A 15,537-nucleotide genomic window follows, 5' to 3' on the forward strand; every position below is an offset into this window, starting at 1 on the left:
TAAAATTAGGTGAATTTTGAAATGAAAACATAACATTATGAAAATATTTAGACATGAAACATTAAGATGTCAAAAAAATAAATATTTCACTTTGATTTATAGTCTGAAACTTTTGCTCTCACATTTTTTCCAGCTTAGCCTCTTGGTCAGATAAGACTTCAAATAATAATTGTTTGTAGTCATGACCTCCTTCGTGTTCCTGCACTCCCCAACTATCCCCAAGACACACTTAATTTTTCCTGCAGCTTGCTGGCTGTATTATTACTGATCCCATTGACTTCTGCAGAATGTTCCTCTGCTAAGTGAATGTCATCTGGAGGAATGACATTCTCTTCACTGAGGTTTTCAATCGACTGCAGTTTTACTGACTTCTCAAGAAAACTCAGTCCATTTACCTCCAGGATGACTGCATGAGAAGTGATATGGACAACCCCCTCCCTAAGTACTGAAAGTAGGAAAATCTAAGAGGTCTGTACTCATTTGTTCATATTCTAGTTCTCAAAATGGATTAAAAGTCTAAAGCATGTATTATTTTTAGGCTCATAAAGAAAAGCACACATGCATAATTCAGAATAGAGTAGAACCATGCTCTGTGGCTTTCATCTAAACTAAATGTAGCTGTTTCTTCATCCAGGGCATTTCCCACCATCTGGTTATTACGGTAGATTTATATGCTATTATATGATGTATATAGTAAAAGCAAAATATGTCCTTCTATCTGATAAGTAGTCTAAAAGCTTTTCTTGCTTCTTTTGCTGTAGTTGTTAGAAATTCTGCTGTTGCAGACTTGGATTAAAATGATTTAGCTTTGGAAGAAATACTTAATGAAGAGTTGCCAAAATTAAGTTTCAGGCAGGGGGATATCAGTGCAGAGGATGAGAGAAGGTGCCATATAAAGCTGTTAGTCATACCCCAAGTACAGCAGCGACTATGTTGCTCAGTGGTGTTTGCTGTCATTTGCTCTAGAAGACTTTTGTGTATCTGTTAGTCATCATTCCTAGTTTTAAATGCAAAGTCTCTCTGCTTTGATCTCCTTGCTCTCCCACAGCCCTGCCTAACGTAGCTGTTAGGCAGTTTTTCACAGGCCAAAATTATTTGTCAAAAAATCCAAACAAAATGGATTGTCTGCCCACAAATCTCTTATTTGCATATTCATCTGGGCATATTCCTGGTTCAGGCTTGGCTTTTCTTTCTTGTCCTTCCATTAAAATCTTCTGCTGAGCAATGAACTTATCGCAGCACTTTTCCTCTCCATTTCTTCTGGAGAGGAATCGGCTGTGTAAATCACTGAAATGGCATCACTGATTGCTACAGTCTTGTAATGTAGCTGGAACCTTTACAGTGATTAATCTTTGGATCTGCTCAAGGTCTCCAAATAGGAAAGGAGAAATAGTTTGAGTTATATAGAAGAAGTTTTGCTGTGAATTCTCAACACTGCTTGAAGTCCACTGACTCAGTTTTGCAGCTGATCAAGATTAGCTGTGATGGATTTATTTTTTTATCCAGCTATCCAATTAATTTTGTCTCCCAGTGATGCATGGGAAAGATAAGACCAGAGTTTTGCCGGTACGTTCAGACCCTGCAGGTATATTTTACTGATACCCAAAAGAAAAGGGATTTTGTTGCCAATCGAAATCTCACCAGAACAACAAGGGATAAATGACTTCTCTAGAAGATCGAATTTTCTCCAGTAAAGGTTTTCCAAGCACCTCTAAGCCTAACAGAGAGGGTAAGGAATACCAGCTGTCTCTGTCAGATAATCCACAAAATGTTGTGGTAAGATGCCTGTACGATTACCTCTGTGTTGGAAGGTAATAATAAACTAAGGGAATGCAGCAAGGACTGTGTAATTTTCACCAACCTCACAGCCAGTGGTAGCTGCTGAAAACCTTTCTGACACAACAGTGTGGTGGGCAGTGTCTGCTGCAACCACAGTGGCATTAGCTCAAGTCACTGCTAATACACTTTGGGTTTCACAAGCATTTGAAATAACCCTTTAGTGTGCCACATATCTGGAACTAAGTCATCTCCAAAACAGAACACTTAAAAGACAGACTTAAAGACCTAAAATTCTCATCAGAGCTATAACCACCGTCCTTTACTTATTTGCCAAAAGTTTTTAAAACATGTAAATGTATTCCCCCATTTCCTCTGCTTGCTAACTGAAAAGAATCCAGACTTCCATTGGAGAGAGGGGGAAACTGGATCTGAGGCAAACAAAAATGTTTTGGTGAAATAGGATTAGTTTAAATCTCAAAAAGCTGGTGGAGTCATGCAAAACAGAAAAGAGAGGTTTAGCCTGCATAGAAACAGAATCACGAGTGCAATATCATTAGACTTTCACTCGTGACGTTTGGTTGTTCTTGGAGACAAATCTGAGAAAAGAAGTACAGTAGTTTCTATAGGTAAGGAGCTCAATTTCCTTAGCTTTTTGCAGTACATGAAATGCAATAACTGCAAGGAGGATGAAATGGGAACATGGTAAATGCTCTTCTAATTTGGCTGCATGTGTATGTTCTTTAACAAGTGAGTTCATACTTTTTTACGCAGGGGAGTGGGTTGTGTTTTGTGGCTGTATCAGCAGGTGCAGCATGTGTCACTGCTCGAGTTTCACAAGTAGTTCTAAGAGAAGGACAAGGCATGGGGAAAATTGTGAAGATCTGCAGTTAGTAAAGTCTGATCTTGGGGAGAGGTGCTACAGAGAAGGAGGTTGGTTTGTTTGTATGCAAGAACTGCACAGTCCCTTCCTTCCTTTTCTTGCAGACCTCTTTGAGTATCTGTCCACATGCACAGTGTCTGTTGAAGGTTAGAGCCTTCATAGCCATCAGCACCTGCAGAGTGGTTTGTGTTCATTACGCTCTGCACAAGGAAGCATAAAGTATATAGCATACTTCCTGGGGCTCGGTTGCTCTCCTTTGCTGAATGAGTGCTGTTTGCATTTGGACAACAGGAATGTTTTGCCTTAGCAGGTTGCCTGTAGTTCTCTCAGTGTTTTTAAAAACCTGAGGCTTGCCTGGAATAAAGTCTGTTGCTTCAGTTCATTCAAAGGAGGCATAAAAAAAGGTAACATTTTGTATCCTGGGTTAACGCTGCATGTCCAAATCCCTCAATAAAAGACAGAGGTGGTCAGTCCTGCTGGAACTAGACTAGCAAGTGAAATGATTCCAAATCAGATTCCAATGTGGTAGAAGTCTGAGGGAGTTCAAGTGGCAAATCCCCCATGGAAGGCTCTTTTGGAAAGAAAATTCTCCTGGTGCTGCCTACGCTGCCCCTTTGGTGAGGCTTTTGGCAGCTCTTGAAGGCTCTGAAGGATCAGAGATCAGATAAAATATGGATGGGGTCAGTGTGAGAGGTATCAGAACAAGCATCTTGTTCCCTTATCACTTCTTTGCACTTGAACTTTTCCAAGCGTAACCTGGCCATCTACACTGCATGTGTAGGCTTTGTGTGCTGCTAGTCATTCAGCTCTTCAGCACCGTTCTGGAAAGATCCCTCTGTGTGAATCGATCTCAGTACCCTGAGATATTTTGGGTATGGTAGTTCTGCAGTGCACAGTCATCTCTTCTTCAGCCTCTTGTCTCTGAACTTCAGAGACAGCTGAGCTATGGCAGGTGTATTTTGCTCTTTTTCATGATCCTGTTTCAAAGTGTGAGTGAATAAGGAACATGCTGGTCAAAACATGTCTCAGTTGGGGTTCATAAGACACAAGAAAAATATGGGACTAATGAAGTACGGAACAATTCCTGCATCAACACTGTCATTGAGAAAAGGATGTTTAGAAGTTGCTGTGCTTGGGGTTCATTTTTTGGTTAAAATTTGGTTTCTTGGTATTAGTATACAGAAGACTGTCTTTCTTAGCCAACCTGCTTCAAACCAGGGAAAAGTAAACCTCCCTAAATCACAGTGTCACCTAAGCCAAGCGATGTATTAAATCCCACGATGAAAAATGGTAATACTTAGCAGCATCAAATGCTTCCATGAGAGTTTGTCGTCTTTCTGGCAAGTGGGGACATAATGATTGCTTTCCTTTGCCTAATAGGTTGTACTTGTCTTTTCAATGCGCTTCCAATTTGACAAAAGTCCACATTACAAAAAAATACTCGCTGTGTGCTTTCTCCTGTGTCTGCAGGTACAGTTTTCACTTGCACTATCAAGGATTCAACACTGATGCTTTTCATCCACACTCGTTAACATGAAGGAGATAATGTTCTGATGGGAATGTGATTTGGTTTTTTCCTGGTGCATTGTACAGTGCTCTCCTAAACTATCTGAAGCTCCTATGCACAGCTTCTTGCAGTGTTCCAGTTATATTCTTAATAATCTCTGTTGCCTTGTCTTTATGCTGACAGCTGGCCCATAGTGGATAGAAGCTAATGCCTTCTGAAATAAGCTCAGCAGGTTTTCTACCAGAGGCAATGAAAGTTAATGGTGTTCTCTTCTGAAACCCAAGGTAGCTTCTGGATGATGGGGAATGGAGCCCGGGGAATGGATTCATCATCACCTGACTGCTTGTATTTCAGTGATATAATTTTTGTCAAATCTAATTTCTGGGAGAGATTTTTTTTGTTTCTCTTTTTCAGTAGAAGCAAAATACAAATATAAAAAAGATGGAAGGCAAAGTGGATTGAGGCAGTGTGGTTGAGGGGGAAAAAATGTTTTCTCTGGTTAATAATTCTTACAGAAAGGTAAGTCAGCTTAAAGGAAATCAGTGTTGCGTTGCTAAATGAATGTTCTATTTAAATAAAGTAATGCCACCAGCTACGAATCACGTGGTGACTGCCTTGAACATTCTTCTCTTTGGGTAGACATGACTGACTTATAAAGGCAGAAACGGTTTATTTCCATGGATCCCATGGTACTGACCACAAGCTAAGTGCCATCTGCTTTGACTTTAATGACATTTATTTAGATGGATTTCACATGGTTGATGCAAAGCTTTTCCACACCTCACAAATATTGAAGCTTTTTCTACTCTTCTATGAAGAACAGATCTCTGAAGTTGCTGCCGGAGTGGCCTGAACCAGGGGTATGTTTAGAGAGCACCAAACATGTACAGCCCTCATATCAGATGAGTAATTTATCTGAACACAGAAAAACAGCTTTTTAAAACAGAGCACAAAACCACTGAGGTAGCATTTGTCAGGAGAGGTACTGAATGGAATGGCTGGAGCTCACTTCCTCAGGACGCGAACAAGCAGTTATTGCTAATGGTTTGTAGGTGGTTTCTGAGGCAAGGTAGTGTCATGAAAAATCAAACCAGTCCAAAATTATTCCAATCCAAATGGTAAAAGAAGCTTTTATTTCCCTGAATGAGCTAGAAAAGGAAAGGAGGTGGCTTGGTTTTTGCTCATTAGTGATTTAAATCAATCACAGCTGACTTGAATTGGGTCAGAATTTCACCCAGGCTGCTTCTCCCTCTCCCATTTGCTCCCTTTGTTTCTCCAGTTGCCAGTGGTTCTCACCAAGTGCAGGTACTAAATAGGGCCTGGCACCCAGCAAGAACATAGCCTGGTCTGATGCAAACCCCAGGGTTGGGCCTGCAGGAGCAGTGTGCTGAGCTTTTCAGAGTATCGTTTGCAACAAAACCAAACTAAAACTTGTGGGCATTTCAAAAGAACTCCTAGAACTTCAAGCCACTTGAATATTCTGCATCTGTGAAGAGGATGGAAAGGACGTGCACAAGGTGCCATCTCCTACTTCCCAAGGGAAAATAGAAAATTTCCGTGCTGAGGTAGGTCCATTGGAACTGGTACAAATCTTGAGGCTCACCGGTTTTTGTTCTTGATTTGGTCTGGTCACCGCTGCCCATGTCTAGCTCTCCCTTCCTTTCCCTTCTTACAGAATGTTTTATGGGACTTTTATGGTCTCTCTCTGGCACTTTGTTGTCGTTTCAAACTGCTCACACAGTGTATTCAATATGTTTCCAGTCAGTGGATTGCAGCTAAGGAGATTAGTTGCTCTTACAGGATGATGGTGGGCAACATTAATACTTGAGATTTACTGTGTAAAATCAGGTTTAGGCTGCCTGGGTCGAGGGTGGTAAGCTGTAAACTTTAGTTTTTGCTTTTTCTTGAGTGCTTTATTTTCTCGTTGCTCCAGATTGATGATTTCAATTAGTTTGAGGCAAAGGTATTTCTACTGCGCATGTATAATGCAGAAACTTTGTAAAAGAAAAGCAAAAAGAAGTAAACATTTTTAGTTTGGATGGCTGTGGATTTCTCAAAAGCCTCTGCTCTAGGAGCCTTGCAGGTATTCTCTGGAACTTCTATTTATGTAAAAACTAAGATTTAAATGGGTGCTGTAGGTGACAAAAGTGATGTTGTTGTTTTATAGTGTCTTCCCGTGCATTGCTGTAAACCAGTTTAGTCAAATATTTGCTTGAAAAGTCTAAAATAGTGCATTATATTTCACTTCTGGTGCAAATGGGTATAATTGCATTCAAGTTAATAGCATGTTATTCATCCTAAAATTAGCCCATATTTTGGAATGATAACTCAAAATTGCCTCTTGGTGTCATTTCTGGAAAGCAGAATTAATACTTGAGGAGTCTTGCTCATGATGAGCAAGAAGACTGAAATATGAATAAAATAAAAGCCTTTTCCCCTCTTGTATCCTTCCCCCTCCTCTTATGTACTTTTTTCCTCTGCTTACCTCACTGCAGTGTGTAGGACATGGGACTTGGGCATGCAAGCTGCCTCACAGGTCTTTCAGGAGCATCCATCAGCTCCTGAAAGCTCCTGAACAGCGGGGGAATATTATTGTATTAGAAAAGGCTGGTTTTGAATTGCTTTAGAGAATTATAGAGTCCCACACTCGTTTGGGTTGGAAGGGACCTTAAAGCCCACCCAGTTCCAACCCCTGCCACGGGCAGGGACACCTTCCACTAGAGCAGGGTGCTCCAAGCCCCTGTGTCCAACCTGGCCTTGAGCACTGCCAGGGATGGGGCAGCCACAGCTTCTCTGTGCCAGCGCTTCAGCACCCTCACAGGAAAGAGCTTCTGCCTAAGAGCTCATCTCAATCTCCCCTCTGTTAGGGTAAAGCTGTTCCCCCTTGTCCTGTCATTAGGAATGAATAACTATCTTAATGAATATATTATTTTAAGGCCTCAGCTTGCTATGCAACACCCTTTAAAACTTTGTCAAAAGCACACAATTTTCTGGCTAAACATCCCTGTGCTAGTTACAGCAGCCTTTTCTGAGGCACACTGGTATTTCTAGCTGCAGAAGCTGATGGTTTTCAAATGTCTTAGTGAGTCCTGCAATCTCTTTCACGGAGCTGTGACTAGACTTGTGCCTGGACAAAGCTTCCCTTTAGAGGGGTTACATCACCTCCTGCTTTTTGTTGATTATGTGTTTTAAAGGAACTTTTCTACTCACTGTGGTGGACTTCAGTGTGCATGTGAAACCTGACAGTAATAGCTTTACAGTAACTGCAGTGGCTGCAGGTTAAAGAGAAGCAAGGTTTTCTGGAAGAGGGAATAAATTTTATCTAAGCAGTTGATACTGCTGTAACTTGTAAGTTTTGAAGTGTTGTGTGTGAGTGGGAAGGCAGAACTAAATGGAGCATACAGTTGGCCTTCAAGAAAAAAAACAGAGCAGCGAATTTTAACTCTCAGAGGAGCGCAGCCTGTGAAACACTCCTTAGAATGTGTTTTCGTATAGGAGTGGGATAAAGTACGAAAGAAGATTAAAACCTCATTTGTGCAGCTTTGAAATCTCTTTAAATGCTTCTTGTTCCTTTTTAACTTTCAGTTACAATCAACCTTTCAAAGGTTCTATTCTGCACAGAAAATGAAATCAGAGTTGTGTTGCAGTTTTACTCCTCTTGGAATTCAAGACAAGAAATGAGAAGTGGCAGCTAAATGTTTGCATGGCTGTTCAAAAGGATCAAAGTATCTTGTAGGGTCTTCCAGTTTTTTGGTACCAGACTTAACACAGGACTAATCAGCAGTTTGGTTGAAGTCTGAATCGTGCTTGCTAGGGATGAAGTACTGATTCTAGAGATTCTGTGTGTCATTAGAGACTTCCCCCCACTCCCAGCGTTCTTGCCACCATTCGAAATGCTGATGTTAGTGCTGCCATGTAGAAAGACACTGAAGTTGCTTTGTCAGTGTATTTTTATGGTGCTCATGGAAAGTATAGGGTGAGCAGAAGGGAGTGAATAGGCAAGTTTACACAGACACTAAATGCTCCACAGGACAGAAATGGCATTTAGCTCTTTCTGTGAATAGTTAATGTGATATTACCATTGTTTTTACATATTAGTACTTCTATCAACCATCACTGCCTGACTCTCAGTGGGCATAACCCAAATATATTTTAAGAGTTAAAACCTTGATCTGTTGATCTCGATCTCTAACCCTTCAGCACCACTGATGGCTTACACAGTAACCAAACTAGCTGTAAATAGCATTTTTTGCCAATGTGGGAGGTAGATGTCTGTGCAGTTCTTAGTACAAAATACTCATTGGTGGTAGTTATGCCCAGAGAGTGAGATAACAGCAGAACAAGTTGACATTATGGTATATATAAAAGGTTTCACAGCCACATGTATAGAACTATGTCACAAGGCTTGTTTTCGTGTTCGAGATTGACAGATATCCTGGGCATTCGTCTTCTAACTAGAGACACTGCGAGTTCTACTGTCACTCTTCGCAGGCCTAGTTGGCATTGTTGCTTGTAATGCTGCTCCTTGCTCCTGGTGGGAGCACTGGGCTAGCTCTGCTCTTTGGCTGTTAGCCTCTCTCATTTGTTAGCCTCTCCTGCCTGTGCTATCGCCCAGAAACACGTCAGTGCATGTCTAGGCAAGTGGAGGTGTATTCTGCTCATGCTAAAGCAGGATGGAAAGCCATGTGGCACCAGGAGTGAGCTGAGGTCATTAGATCCAGAGTGAACTCTGTGGTTGTGCAGGTTTAATGTGTGTTACAGCATAGGCAGTATAAACCCTCATTTCATTATGAGTTGTTATTTAGAGATGCTCAAATTTGTTTGAAAAATTCTCTTTCTAATGACAAGCAAAAGCCCCTGAGACTGGTGCCACCAAACCAGGTGCTTATGCTGGCTCAGTCACTGGACAATGTCTGCTGCTTCTATCTTTTCTGTTTGCTCAAAGACTGAAGACATCCCTTCTCTGCAGGGAGAAACTGATAAATAAAACTGGCCTTTCTTTTCTCTCTCTTTTTGAGGGTTGAAGGCATTGGGTGCCTTATCCAACCAGTTGTTTCAAATCCCTGCTAGTGATATTCCAGTCTTGTAATTTCTCTGCCAACCATATCTATCTGTGGAGGAATAAGTATGTGTGCACGTGCTGTTACCCTCCCGACTACGTATTGTTGGTGAATGCCTGTTTTTCATCCCTTTAACTGATAAATAGACAATATGGGCTTCAGGTGCTCAGCAGGTTTGTCCCTGAGCTTAGCTTAGCAGCTATGTTTCTTCAAACTCCTTCAGCCAAGTGTCCTTTTTTTAATACATATATGTATATGTGGGTGCATTTGTGTGAGTGCTAATACATCTCTTGCTCCCCCTCCCTGGCTAATGGCATTTTCTCAAATGTGTACAATAGCCCTTGAGTTGTGACAGCCCACATGAGGGGAGGGGGCAAACACTTCCCTCATCCTTTGCCTTATCTTCAGTTCTGATTTATCTTCAATAGAAGATAATTGTATTCAAACGTCAAATATTGAGTTGACATCTATTTAAGACAGAAAGAATATGGGCTTTGAGCTATTATTGTTACAAAGGGTTTTAAAGATCCAGGACAAAAGACTAGAAGTTAAACCTCCCTCTCTGCAGAGGATTCATTCCAATAGCTGATAATGCGATCTGCTCGGGATAAATGAAGATCAGAGGCGCAGGCTCTGTCAGCAGCCTCCCTTCCTGCGGGCTGAGGGGATGGTTTAGTGCTCAGCGATGCCTGAACTCACAGTGCTTGCCGGATGCGGCACTTCCCAGTTGCAGCAGACGCAACCTTCCTGCTCACATCTACACTGCTGTGTTTGACTCGGCAGCGTCTGATCTGCTGAACGTGGACCAAGAGCCCAGCGTTGGTGGTCTGGTGGAGTCTGAGGGCTCTGGGAATCCCGGCATGCTCAGCCCCCGAGGCTGGCCTGCTGCTGGCTGCTGGCTGCTCCAAAGGCCTTTGTGAGGGACATCCTGGAGCCTCCTGGAGGCTGTTTCCTGCAGGGCTCCCCAGACTTGAGGCTGGGCACAACTCATGTCTGAGGTGCTGCTCCCCAGGGGTCCCAGGGCTGAGGCTGAGCACAGCTTGTGTCTGGGGTGCTGCTCTCTGTGTGAGGTCCAGGGGCTGAGACCAGGCACAACTCATGCCCGGGATGCTGCTCTCTGTGTGAGGGCCGGGGGCTGAGACCAGGCACAACTCGTGCCCAGGGTGCTGCTCTCTGTGTGAGAGCCGGTGCTGAGGCCGGGCACAACTCGTGCCCGGGGTGCTGCACAGCGCTGCCCTCCAAGGTTCGAGGCCGCCAGGGAGGACAGAGAACTGAGGCCCTGCGTGTTCTTGCGCTCAGCGGTGCCGCACGTGCGGTGCGGTACCCTCCGGGAGCTGCGGGGCTGAAGGGAGCTCAGGCCTGGCTCATCCATGTGCTTGGCAGCACCTTAGCAGCGCTCTGCGTTCGCAGGTGCAGGTTCCTGCACACCCCGCTCTCATGGCATGTTGTAAAGTGCTTGGTGCCGAGCACAGAGTTAGTTACTCGTTGTTTTGGATGCAGAACCCAGGATGCTGCACCCATTTGAAAACCCAGTTTGTGCCGTTCCGTGTTGCCATTTATTGAACATGGATGGGAGAAATGTGACCTCTCAGACTATTACATGGTCTCCTTGAAGTGATTCAAGCAACTGAGTAAAAACATGAGGCTTCTTTCCCGTAATCTGTTTTCTAGCACAGAACTGCAAGTGAAAGCAGCTGATGATATTAGATCCAATTATAACTTAATAGCTTTATGGAATCTTCTTTGCATTTCTTAAAATATTATACATTCAGGACACCTACTGAAAGGAGATGATGGCAGTACAACACCTGCACCTTTTGTATTGTTACTGCTGTCATCAAACTTAAAGCTAACATTTTAATGTATTTTTGTCTCTGAATGTTATTGGTGAGGGAACATCTCTATATGTAGTATATGGATATGGATATGCATGCACATGTATATATATAGCATATGCATATATATTGTATGTAGTATATGGAGAGAGAACTTTTTACAAGGGCAGGTGGGGAGAGGACAAGGGGAATGGCTTTAAACTAACAGAGGGAGATTGAGATGAGCTTTTAGGCAGAAGCTCTTCCCTGGGAGGGTGCTGAGGCGCTGGCACAGGGTGCCCAGAGAAGCTGTGGCTGCCCCATCCCTGGCAGTGCTCAAGGCCAGGTTGGACACAGGGGCTTGGAGCAAGCTGCTCCAGTGGAAGGGGTCCCTGCCCGTGGCACGGGGCTGGAACTGGGTGGGCTTTAAGGTCCCTTCCAACCCGAACCAGTCTGTGATTCTGTGTTATTAATTCCAAACTGATAAGGGAGGGAAATAGTCACAACTAATGTTTTAATTTTTAACATCTAAAATAACTGTTCTTCAGAAGACCCTAGTGCTGAAGCTAAACATGCTGCTGAGATAAAATAAGGAAAGTGTTTCCTCTGGTGAGGTTGATTAGAATGTATCAGCACCCAGCTTGGTCTGCCTCTGTAGCCACTGCTGCTGTCCTGTCTGGAAACATCAGGCTCTCAGCTATGCAGAGTTCTTGCCATCCACTGCTGACTGATTGTATGGTGATGAGCATTTAAAACGCTTTTTACAGCCCAGGCGCCTTCCTGTTCTATCCAGCATTATAATTCCTGTAGTGGGTTTACTCTGTGTAAACAAACAGGCGGGTGGCTAGAGAGAGGTGGAAATCATTAATTTTTGATTTTTAAAAGCTGTAGACAGAGCTGAAGAAACCGCTTTTGGCTTTTGGACAGAGATTGCGCTCCAAAACTGGAAGAGTTCATCTAAGGTTTTGGTGAGCTCTGTTCTAAGCACTTTCTAGAGGAGGCTACGCAGAACCTCTCTGGCTCTGGGAAGCGTCTAAAACTGAGCATCCAAAGCACGTACATGTATCCTGGCCTGTTTCAGAACTAGAGTATGCCTGTTCTTTCCACCTTAGCTGTGGTGCATCTGCTCGGCACACTGAAATTGCTCCCTCATAATGTGGAAATTAATAGTTGTGTTGATGTTTAAATTCATACATTAATATTTTCCTCAATATTGTCAACCCTATATGCATATTGAAGCAATGAAATTTCATGCCATTTAGCATTTTTAATGTAGCATAAATATAACTGTTTAGGCACGCTTTTCTTTGTCTTGGACTAGTGCAGCTTCTGGTTTCAGTAAAGGCTCTATCAGTAAGAAAAAGATGGAAGCTGCCCCCATAAATGGAGTTGCATAACAGGTAGAAATCCTCTTTGGCTATAAAATATTTATTCATTATGTAAGAAAAGGGAAAAGCTTGGAGGTAGAGAAAGCAGCATAAGAAAAAGAATCTAATATAAGATTTGAGTGGGAAACTGAAGCAGATAAAATCTGAGAAAGTAAGTGGGGTGATGGTGGAAACAGTCTCTTTCTGGTTTCCTTCATGACTGCGTCATCAATTCCCAAAGTTTTCAGGCTGAGGAGAGAGAAGACAAATGTACAGGGTCAGAGCTTTCTGGTGCACAGCTCTTGTGTGTTCTCAGACTTAGGTACAGTAAGAAATGTCTTTTATTTCCACCACCAAGCTTTTGGGATGTCATGTGAAAATCTAGTGTCTTTTATGTCCAGGGAAGCGTTACTGCTGGCTCCCTGACTACCCACCAGCCCGGCCTTGAGACTGGCAGGGCCTGCGGAGGTGGTTGAACACTTGAGGAGGGGTGCCTTCTCCCATGGCAACACATCCAAACCATCGCTATGGGTGCTGTCGACATTGGTAAAGGTGGGGTTAGGAAAGGGAAGTTTTTCAACCTGTGATTGAAGTTGCACTGCTGTCCACTTTCTGTGACACGGCCAAGGCTTTCCTGATGGATTTTATGTTTTCTGCATATCTTGGAGGAGGAATTAATTCCTAAGTTTGCTTTCTCTCAAGATAGAAGGCTTATATGTAGGTTGGTCTCTCAACACCGAGGTTCCTCTGTGTTGTGTAGACAGCTGAAGAATACTGGCTTCAGTGTTTGCAGAGCAGACATTGCAAGTTTTGTTTTGTGGTTTTGTGGTTTTTTAAATGAGATGTTCATGCTATTTTTCTCCAGTTTAAAGCCTTAATGGTTTTATGGACTCTTTAATTTGAAATTAATTTAAGTGTAGGGGGAAGAAGAGCCTGTAGTGGTTTTCTTCTTCTTTAATAATTACATTTACTCCTGCGAGAATGACACTGGAAAACACGGGTAATCTACGTACTAACTGTTAGCTTTGTAAGTGATGGGTTGCTTTCAGATATTTGGCCAGGAAAGTAGGGATGAACTCAACTGGGTAGCACTCCTTTGGCCAAATTCTGTAGGAGTGAAGGATTCTCACTGGGGAAAAGCTATGATTCCCTTACCTTCCTGTCAAAGCACATGATGATGAAAATGAAATGAACTTGTCACAAGCAAAGTTTGGTGAGGACTCATTTGTGTGCAGAATAACTCCTGTAAGCGTGACATCTTCATTTAAAGATGTATCTGACAGTGCACAGAGAATTTGTCATGCAAATGAGCTCCTCATTAGGAAGTAGTATTTTTAGAATACTTTAAGCAAAAGGGAGCATGTTCTTCTAAAGGCTTTCTGTACATGCACAGAGCACTTTATGAAAAGGAAGATCAGGCTGGACATGGTTGTATTAATGTGAGACAAATGTTTTCCCAGATCATCTCATTAGGAAACCTAAATTTGGAGTTGCTGCATGATCCACCTTTCACAAAATGTTATGCTTTAAAGACCTATGTTTTAATGTAAAAAAACCTACCTCTGCAAGGTAACCTGGGGCTGTTGCTTTGCTGCAGTGCATCACTAGATATCCTTCCTAATCATGTCAGAGAAGGAATGTGGCTGTTTTACCTGCTTCCAAGCAGGGTGAAATACAGGAACTCGGTTACAGCATGACATTTATATAGGTGAGACAACAACATTTCTTGGAGAGAGAAGTGACAACACTGACACTGTGTAATATTTAAGCCTCCGGCCTTAAAAGCATGTGATGAAGTGCAGCTGAAACTGGTACGTATGTCTGCGTAGGTAAGACTGGCAATGTTTGCTGCTGAACAGCCCTGGTGCCTGCTTCTGAGCTGAGGCCAATAAGGGCAGGTTTTATCAGCCTTCCTTTTGCAACTTGGCAGGGCAAAGTGGTGGCTCTGTACAAGGCAGCTTTAGGCCTCTGCCCCTCTGCTATGTTGATGTGGGGGTTGTTGAGCTCCACACACCCAAATGCCCTGTCATGATGCTCTGAAGAGAGGGTGTTAGGCTGGTGGGAGTCAGGCACAGATTATCCAGTGGGTTTAGGTGTGCCTAAAAGGTTGGCTAGGCTGAGCTGGGCTTTGCATTCATCTTAATTGTGTTTCTGTTGTCTCATTTTGTAATATAGGTACTTTTGTAATTTCTAATGAGTTCCAGAAGTTGAGGAAGTTTTTGACGGGTCAGCATGAGGAGCTTTGACTTTGCTGGTGATAGAAAATACATAGTCTTTGTGCAGTCCCCTGCAGTGTGAGAGGCAGAAGAGCAGGAGGTGTAAGAGGTTGCTCAGTGAACTGTCCTACTCTCCTTCAAGAACCAGAGACGCCCTTTTCTTTGTATAACACTCAAGCAGTGTTAAGGACAGAAGTGATTAAGGTGGACAGGAAAGTTGGTGATAGAAATAAAGAATGATAGAAGTGATGAATTTATCATTGTTGAATTAAGTATACATATTTTCATCTAGGAATCTACAGCTAAGTAGAATCATAGAATCATAGAATAGTTAGGGTTGGAAAGGACCTCAAGATCATCTAGTTCCAACCCCCCTGCCATGGGCAGGGACACCTCACACTATACCATCCCACACAAGGCTTCATCCAACCGCCTAGCAGTGCGCATCAAATGAAGGCATTAACACAAAGCTGTATTCTTGATGAAGGTAGGAAAATGGGACATGGGCTATAAAGGGTAGATACGAACCTTAATAAGTAAGGAAATATGATATGCAGGCAGGTGTATGTCTGTGAGAAAGAATACACCTCAGTATGATGCTGTAAGACCACATGCTACCTGAGTGCTGCTGTAGATTCTCATAATGGTTAATGAATGCACTTCACTAGAAAAGTTAATGACTTTGGCAGTGGCCAAACTTGTGTCTTTGAGAATGTAATGGAAGAGATACAGAACAGTTGGGACCGTAGGTGCTGCATTCCAGGCTCCATTCCAGCTGGCAGGCACCTGGCACCAACATTTTACCTACCTGCAGTGTTGACAAAGATAACTGCAGCATTTCTGAAGAGAAAAAACAGTCCCATGGCAGTCATCTCAAAGGGGAATGCTTCCTGAGGCACCCTGGTGCAGGTGGG

The 15,537-nt window shown here is 42.9% G+C and overlaps 1 protein-coding gene across 9 annotated transcripts in view; it reads left to right on the top strand.

Annotated features, from left to right (window-relative positions):
• The first annotated feature begins 5,460 nt into the window (after positions 1-5,460).
• ATP2B2 (ATPase plasma membrane Ca2+ transporting 2) overlaps positions 5,461-15,537 on the top strand; it is a 388,712-nt gene continuing 378,635 nt past the window's right edge. For all 9 annotated transcript variants that reach the window (XM_065687047.1, XM_065687048.1, XM_065687049.1 and 6 more), the window contains exon 1: positions 5,461-5,731. The gene's annotated coding sequence lies outside the window, so the exon portion shown is untranslated. The remainder of the gene's footprint in view (positions 5,732-15,537) is intronic.

This window comes from Lathamus discolor, chromosome 7, assembly GCF_037157495.1.
Source record: "Lathamus discolor isolate bLatDis1 chromosome 7, bLatDis1.hap1, whole genome shotgun sequence".
In the NCBI taxonomy this organism is placed as follows: Eukaryota; Metazoa; Chordata; class Aves; order Psittaciformes; family Psittacidae; genus Lathamus; species Lathamus discolor.